Raw genomic sequence first — 9,386 nt, 5'->3', positions numbered from 1 at the left:
TGATAGCATAATACTTTAAATGAGAACATAAATGTATATAATATATAAACTATACCATATATATAAATCAATAATATATATTAAATTGTTACTCATTAATTCTTTATTATATACTAACTTATAATATAATATATATATACTACATTTTATATATCTATAACTATATAATGTAAATAATGTAAATAAATAATGCAGTAAATAATTTTTTTTCCTTTTCTAATTTCAGGATATGGCTCTTCCACTGCATACTAGGAAACGATGGAGGGAAGGAGCCACGTCGGACACTGCCCGTATCGGAGCTCGTACTGTTATGGTTGAGCGAGAGGTCTTAATTAATGAGTTCGACGAACTCTGTTGGCAGCAGACGAACCTGAGAGATGTTTTCCTCAGTAGAGGCTGGGGAAATATCTGCACATTGAGGGGGAAGGTATACCCCTCAATGGTTCAAGAATTCTATATGGGGATGTGTGACATGCCTCATGATGCATCCTCTCACACCGTGACTGTACGCGGTGTTTCCATTGAGGTATCAGCAGATGTCATCCGCGAGCACCTCGAGATTCGTCGAGGAGTTGAGACATTTGCACACTCGACACCCCGTGAGGATGTAGGCACTTCTACATCATCTACTGGCCGCCCATTTGAGCCAGCATCAGCCAGAGATGCAGGCCAGTCAGAGGCTGAGGATACTAGCGTTGAGGCTCAGGATGATGACCGAGACGAGGATTTCTACATCCTCACCGGGAGGGACCGCATGCAGATCGAGAGGAAGAACGCCTTCAACCAGAACCATCTGCTGCATTTCTTCCGCATGTTGCACCTTATTGTTGCAACAAATGTCGATCCTGTGGCTCATAAAACCACATTTAGTCGGCTTCGGGCACAATTTTTGATACGAGTGGCACGTGGAGATCCTATAGATTTGCCACTGCACATCTTTGAGAGGATTCGTTACGAGGTAAGCATCGTCTCCACGGATAATCTCCCATATGGTGTCCTAATCAGCCGACTATTACTTGCACGGGGAGTGCCGACCCAGCCAGAGGAGCGGGTCAAAGATCAGATGAACCCCCTCGACATGACCACTCATCGACGTAGCATTGGATAGGCGAGGGGACGTCAGCCACCCCCTGTAGAGGATCTAGTTCCTCCGACGCAGCCTGAGCCAGGTCATGTCGGGAGTAGTAGTCAGTATACGCCGAGTACATCTGCAGGAGATGTGCGGCCTGCTTGGGTTGATGCGGTCATCTCACAGCTGACTGCGCATATCAATCATAAGATCGATCGATCGCTCGAGGCTATATCGGCGTCTGTTGCCGAACTCACCCATCGTGTAACTATCCTCAACGACAAGGTTGATACCTTGACTGAGGAGGTACGGAGTTCGACTTTTGCGGATAACGTTATCATCTGACTGTTGTTTACTACATTTTATCAAATTTTGTATTTTATTTTTAATATTTGTAATGAAAAATATTATTGAATATTTCTATCGTTTTTTTAATTTCAATTTTTAATCTTCTTTGATGTTATATTTTCCAACTTTAATACTAAATCACTGCATTTCAAATATATATAAATCAATAATATATATTTATATATTACAAAGTGTGTATATATAAATATATACAATTCAATTTTTTAGACTTGTTCACAAATTATGCACAATAAAAACCACATAATTTTTAAATTAAAGTCATTTAATTTAAATTTACAATGAACGTTCGAATGTTATTACTTAACGTTCGAACATTGGTGCAAATATTTTACGTTCGAACGTAAAATTAATAACATTCGAACGGTTGCGCCAAAACATTTTACGTTCAAACGTAAACAGACATAACGTTCGAACATATATGTGACGTTCGAAAGCATATTTCCCATACGTTGGAACGTAAAAAAAACACATTCTATCTTTAGTGACGGTTTTCAGAAACTGTCATAGAAAATGCCTTTTAGAGACGGTCTAGGGACTGTCACAATTTCCCAACCGTCACTAAAAAGCAATTGTGTTGTAGTGCTATTTTTCAAAATAATTACGCTGCATTTACTCTCTTGCAAATCAAATTTTACTATATCAATAATGCAAAAAGTATATTTTCTTCACTGACTTGGTAGAGATGGACAAAGACAAGATTTAAATGAGTGTTTGGTTAATATAATAATTGAGAGAAGGGTTTTAGAAAATACCATAAAGAAAAATAAATGGCCCATTTGTTGCAGAGAGACTTTCACCTGATAAGAGAGAGAGGAGAGAGAATGCTTTAAATGGTACCATGTTCTAAAATTTGTCAGGAAGAAAAGAATGTGTAAGGTAATTGCTAATGCAAGAAATCACATAACAGGTTAGAACGGAGGAAAGAGTCATTCCTGACCCACAACGATTATTTGGGCGTTGATACGGTGCTCTTCGCGTTTATACATTAAATAAATAATAAATAAACAAATAAAAGATAACGAAAGAAACAGATTTACGTAGTTCGGCATAAAAGCTTACGTCCAAGGGTCATTTGGAGGGTAAATCTACTATAATATAAGTATTTTACAGTCTCTTATAATCTCTCATTTCTCTTTGTATAATGGAGATCGGAGACCATTTTTCTAGAGAACATAATATCTTCGACGCTCTCTTAGTGATGTTGAAGATAATCCCTTGAAAGAAGATCCTTTAGAGTCATTATGTGTGGTGGAGTCTGTGCATAGAGAAGTTGTAGAGAGCCTGTCTAGAATTCTGGAGATCTCCTTATATAGAGATCTATTTTCTTCCTTGATTGAGTTCGACTTGCTTTATGAAACCCTTTCCTTTGAGGAGTCTGGATCAACTTGTCTTATCTCTTATTGCCTTATTTTTTAACTTTATCTCTTCCTTCATTATTAATGATAGATTTTCAATAGGCTAGACCCAGTCAACTTTAACTCTAACAGATGCCCGCAATTTTTAAGGTCGATTTGCTCAATAAGAAGGCCTTGAAAATCTTCAAGTCAATAATCTGCAGAAAAATTAAATTCCAGGAAGCTTGTTTGCGTGAACATTTTCCTAATAATTGAGTGTTCAGATGGTTGCACGTGACTGTTTATCATGAGCAATGAGTGCGCATTCCTGTTGATAGTAATATTTTTCTTTTTGATGGCATTAGCGGATTTTTTGCCCCTTGAGGCGATTTTCTAGTGGTATTGATGTCAGAGTTCATATGCTATAACCTACGCTAAATAGTCAAGGAGCCCCTCGACCCATTCCTGAAGGTGACCCATGCAAGACAGTTGTGGAGCTTGGGGCTCATTCTTAGAGATAACTCATTGGCGGCAATTGTGGCACGAGTGCAAGGGCACTCGACATTGTGGGCGAGGGTTAGAGCGATAAAGAGATTGTCATCACCCATAGTTTGGCGTGAGTCAAGGGCTTGACTTTGAGGGTGAGGATCGAACCAGTCAAGGGACTGGCATCGCCCATAGTTAGACGCAAGTCAAGGGACTCAACTTTGAGGGCAAGAGTAGAAGCAGTCAATGGAATGCAATCGCCCATAGTTTGCCACAAGACAAGGGATTCGACTTTTGGGGTGAGGTTCAAAGCAGTCAAAGGACTGCCATCGCCCATAGTTCGCCACAAGTAAAGGGGCTCGACTTTGAGGGTGAGGGTCTAATCAAGGGATTGTCATCGCCATAGTTCGCCACTAGTCAAGGGACTCAACTTTGAGGGCGATGGTCGAAACAATTAAGGGACTATCATCTCCTGTTGTTCGCGATGAGTGGTCTTGAGTTTTGCTTATGTGAGGGTCAGGCAGTCAAGGGCTTGTCACCATTTGTTGCTCGTGGCGAGTCAAGTGAATCAACTTTTGTTTGGGCGAGGTCCAAGCAGTCAAGGGACTATCACTGGCCGTTGTTCGTGGCGAGTCAAGGGATCAACCTTTGTTTGCATGGGGGCCAGGCAATCAAAGGACTGCACTGCCCGTTGTTCGCGATGATTCAAGGGATTCAACTTTGTTGAAAGTGATACTCGATCGTGCTGGTGAGTCAAGTTGGTTAGTGTAGATAATCCAAATCACGAGTTTGATATTTACAAACCTGAGTCGTTTCCTAGTCAAGGGACTTGACTTTGAGGGCAAGGGTTGAAACAGTTAAAGGACTATCACCTCCTGTTGTTTGCGATGAGTCAAGGAACTCGACTTTTGTTTATGCGAGGGTCGGGCAGTCAAAGGATTGTCACTGCTCGTTGTTCGTAGCGAGTCAAGTGAATAAACTTTTGTTTGGGCGAGAGTCAGGGCCTGACCGTCAGGCAGTCAAGGTATCGTCACTACCTGTTGTTTGTGGCGAGTCAAGGGATCAACGTTTATTTGCATGGGGGCCGGGCAGTCAAAGGACTGTCACCCCCCGTTGTTTGCAACAAGTTAAAGGATTCAACTTTGTTGAAGGTGATGCTCGATCGTGCTGGTGAGTCAAGTTGGTTAGTATAGATAATCCAAATCATGAGTTTGAGATTTACAAACCTGAATCGTTTTGAAAGAATGCGGTGGTGGCTTGAGGTGCTAAGATGAGACCCACGGGCAGCCAAGCTTTTGCAATGATGAAGATTCGAGGTGCCCGCGATATTGAGTGATTTTATTCTGATGGAAAATATTTAAGATGCATGAGCGGTGCTCAGGAGAGGCGTTGTAGTCGGTGTTTAGTGCCACATGGGTGATTTTTAGTAAAGTATGTTCTCGAGGTGTGGAGACACTAGGATTCCCATGGAACCGCGAGAAGTTTTTATGGAAAAAAGCTCCAAAAATCAAATTTGTTAGTAAAAATTTGAAAGTTAAATAGGAAGTTTGAGAGAGATAAACCAAAGCAATTTTGTTGCTACTTTCAATTTTTTCCAATTGAGATTGTTCGCTGATAAATGATTTTTGCATAGGGAAGTTGTCCATCTTTGAGAGTTTTTGTAGCAATGGTTTGACTTAAGATGTTTTATTGGGTTTTGAGAAATGAGAGGAAAAAAAACTAATCAAAATATTACAAAATTAAAAAATTGTTTGAGTATAATTTTTTGATATTACTTTTATTTTGAAATTTAGAAAAGTTATATTGTTTTTTATATTTTATTTGAGAGTTTGAAAAAGTTTAATGATTAGACGAAAAAGTTAAAGATTTAAAATTAAAAATATTTTGTTTTCTAGTGATGTTTGGAGCGGAAATATTTAAGAATACTTTAGATATGTTGTGTTGCCAAATAGAAACTCAATGAATGGAGTAGACCATGTTATTAATTTTGAGCGACCGACCTGTCGCATTGGTTTGATTTGGAAAATCCCTGCACATGGTTGTGGTATGAGATTCGGAGAATATACTTTTAATAAATAATTGCAGATCATATTGTTTTTTATATATAAGATAATAAGATTAAGATATAACTCTTTATTGTTGTTGCAGATAGATGTTGATCATTTTTTTTTTTTATGTTTGGTTTGGTAGAGACAATTTTTTATTTTTTTTGTTACTGGTGATCAATAACTCTTTATTTTGTTGTGTAAAAGGTTGTAAAAAATGATTGCGTATCTTTGATTACTATATATTAGTACAAGGATTTTATTATAGATAGAGGGTAAGGGATTTTTTACAATCTTTTGGCAAACAAGTGCTACAATAAAAAAAATAAAAATTATTAAAGTAAACTTACAAACTGACATGGTTTCATCTGATACATTAAATCTATTTTACAATAAAAATAACTTTATAATTTAATATATCGTATCAAAACATATGAGTTTGTAAATTTATTTTTGTAGAATCTCTTTATGGTTAAAACATTTCTCAATTGAAAAATTATATTTATCATCTCCACAAACCACATTTATTTTTATTATTTTTATTTTATTTTCTTACTAAATGTGTGGTATATGAATGATGAATAGAAGAATTCAATTAATTTAAGAAAAATAAAACCAAAATAGATTTAAACAAATAATAAATAAATAAATAAAAATAAGTGTCGTGTGGGGGAATGATGGATAACAAGGCTCTTCTCAATTAATATATGATAATATTTTGTCATAGATCAACATCAATATTATTGATGTTATTTTGTTTTTATATATATAGCTTAGAAGAAACGTTAAAATATCATTGTTAACTAATTAATGCAAGTCTCCCATGGTCTCTAACTTCTACAACGCGTTATGAACTTTCCAAATCTTCTCCTCTCTACTTACCGACTTTATTTTTTTGTTTGATAAAATTTCATTGGCAGTTTTCAATTCGTAGTTTTTTTTTAAAGGAAAATAAGCGTCCTTTTGATGTTATGGACGATAATGATTATCAGAAGAAAGTTCAGTATGTCACTCTTTTATTTTTGTTTTTTGGCCACAGAGCGTTGCATTACGAGGTTGCAGAGTATATGGAGAATTCTCCAAGTAGAATTTTTGCGTAAATTTCACGCAAGTTCTCTACTAAGTTGCATGCATACTTCAATTGGAAACCTTAATTCTTTCAATCTCTTGTAGACTGATTATCTCAATTTCTCTGGATCCGTCCCAAATTGATTCTTTATCCTTATTCAACTCACTTATTAGAACCATTCAGGGAATTCATTTAGCGATTTGTCATGCCTCACCAAATTAGCTTGATCTACTAACACTCTTCCACATTTACAAATTTTATTTTTGAGTTCTCTCAACTTAACAAGGTTTCCATATTTTTATGAAACTAGGAAAAATTGGTGAAGCTAAATCTATCCATAATAATCTTCAAGGCGAAATACCCAATGAATATGTGATGCAAGTAAAGAAGTTAATTTTCTTTCAACTTTCTCACAGGCTTTGAAAATTCTTGAGATGTTCAAACATTCACCAATTTAGAAAATATTAGACCTTGGTGTTAAGATATAAAATAAATAATAAAATCTAACTCTTTCCATCAGCTTAAGTTTTTGGGATTAGAGGTGATTTCACATGGTATCAGAGATAATAAGTTCAACTCTGAGTCAAGTAGACTTAGATAAAAGCCTACGTCCATGGGTTGTTTGGGGGAAAAACCTACTTGATAAATGATTTTACAATCTCTCATGGTCTCACATATCGCTCAATACAATAGAAAAATCTAAGATTTCAGGAGGTTGAAGACGATGTCTTCCTTGAGATAGATCTGGTGGAGTCATTATGTGTGGTGAGTTTGTATGTAAAGAGCTTGTGGAGAGTCTGTCAGATTTGTGAGGATCTCCTCCTTATATAGAGGTTTATTTCCTTGTGGTGATTAAATCTAACTTACCTTGTAAAGTCTTTTCCTTTTAGGAGTCTGAGCTAACTACTTTTAATTTTTCTCTTCCTTGCCTTATATGTTCTCTACCTTATTTATTGACTTTATCTTTTTCTTCATTATTAGTGATAGGTTTTCAATGGATTGGACCTAATCAATTTTTTCCTTAACACCTAGATTACCATCAAATGAATTGTTCGGAAACTGTCTCAAATTGATTTCCATGCAGTGTGGGACTTGTGAGAAGATTGTTGAAAAAATTGTTAGAAAAGAAAGTTGGGTTAGTTGTGAGATATTTCTCCAAACAACTTGTTTTGAGAAATGTCCAATGATTATATTTATGTCAAGTTCTCCAACAATGATGGAATATGACCGGAAAGAGTGTTGTTGGAAAAAATGAGAATGTGTATAAGTCAAATAGATGGTGATGGAATTGGGAGAGAGAGGTCTTTGGAGGCTATTATTCTCAAGGTCTAACTCTTGTAGATTAGGTTTGGGAAGAACTATTTAGTGAATTTTTAAATTTCGTGTGAAGGGGGTTTAAATTTTTTATAAATATGACGAATGTTCAATAAACATAGTACATGATTTTTTTAAAAGTCTAACTTAAAAAATTGACATGTTAAAAATATTTACTTATCAGGTATATGAAGAACACTTATTATATTTATAAATGTGTTGGAAGAAACTTTTTTCAAGGAGTATTTAAATTGTTAGTACACTGCCCCATGACCTCACCTCATCAATTGGTACTATGAAAGTACAAAATTAAAAAAGAAATCATAAATTCAAGACTAAAAGAAACGAAAAAAAAAGAGTTCCTCTTTGGAACAGTATATCCTATACAGTGGGTTTATCAGGAGCTAATAAAGAGCTGACACGTCAACTAAACACATAGAAATATTTTGAACCGCATCACACCATAGTGGAAGAGATGAAACACTGAGAACCCACCTACAGAAAAGAACGCATCACCACTTTGGGCCAGAAGAGCTGTAGGCACCACCATAACCCACACAACAAATTTCAGCACTACTACTTCTCTACAAGTTTTCCATTTGTCTTGTTTACAAGAAAACCAAAGGCTTGGAACAAAAATCCCATAAAAAACATAGAGCAAGAAAATAGTACCAGTGGTATCTCTGGTTGGTGCTTTGAACGTTGCTTCATGTCTCTAAAGATATAAACACTGGTGACCAAACAGTACAAAAAAAAAAAAAAAAGACAAAGAAAGAAGTAGCTCATGGGCTTCTTTTCCCCCATGGCGATAATCATCGATCATATGCTGAAAATCCTCTTCTTTGTTTATTAATATCTCAACAAACTGTAGTCCTTGAGACTGTTTACCCGTGGGCAAAATCCTTTTCCCCCATGGCAATAATCATCGATCAGATCACCGGCAACCAGTGGAGAACTATACAGCAGCTGAGATTGTTTACAGTGAGCGATTGCTTCCTCTATTGAACCCTTTGCCTCTGGATTGGTGCTGCAACTCCTCTTGAGCAGCTGCAAATCGTAAAAACCACTTGAACTAAATGAAAAAGATGAAGAACCAGATGAAGATGTAGACGAAGATGAAGACTTTGTTGCAGAATGCTGTTGAATCACACTAGAAAATGACCTCCTGTGGGTAGTAACACTTTCCTCCAGCATTTCTCTTTCAATGCTCTAGAGAGGGGTTTCGGTAGGTGACCTGAGCTCCAAAGAGGGAACGTAAAAATCGTGAGAGAGGGGAAGCATGAACGACGAGAGCTGCCTGTGCGAAAATGTCGAAAGAGGGGGGAACTAGGGAAGCCGAGACTTGAATGGGGGAAGAGAAATTGTTTTTTTTTCTCTTAACCGCGGGACACAATAGTTTGGGTTTGAGGTCTACGTGGCACCTTATCATTAGAGGCTATTGTTTGGAGAAAAACAGAGCTTCCTATGTGAAGATTTTCTCAAAAAATAAAAAAGAAAAAAAAAAGATAAGGAATGTGGTTCTCTTTATCTGTGGCTTCAACAGATAGGCGAGAAGGGCAAGGGGGTTTTCCCTTCACCACTTCTAGTGCCTTGCATTGGGGGGGGGGGGGGGGGGGGGGGGGGTTATGTGTTTGGGGTCAGGAGCAAAGAATCTCCCCCCAAATCCAATTACTTTTCCATACTATGCCCGCACAGTATGT

This window comes from Juglans microcarpa x Juglans regia, chromosome 3D, assembly GCF_004785595.1.
Source record: "Juglans microcarpa x Juglans regia isolate MS1-56 chromosome 3D, Jm3101_v1.0, whole genome shotgun sequence".
In the NCBI taxonomy this organism is placed as follows: domain Eukaryota; kingdom Viridiplantae; phylum Streptophyta; class Magnoliopsida; order Fagales; family Juglandaceae; genus Juglans; species Juglans microcarpa x Juglans regia.
This window is presented reverse-complemented; position numbering follows the sequence as displayed.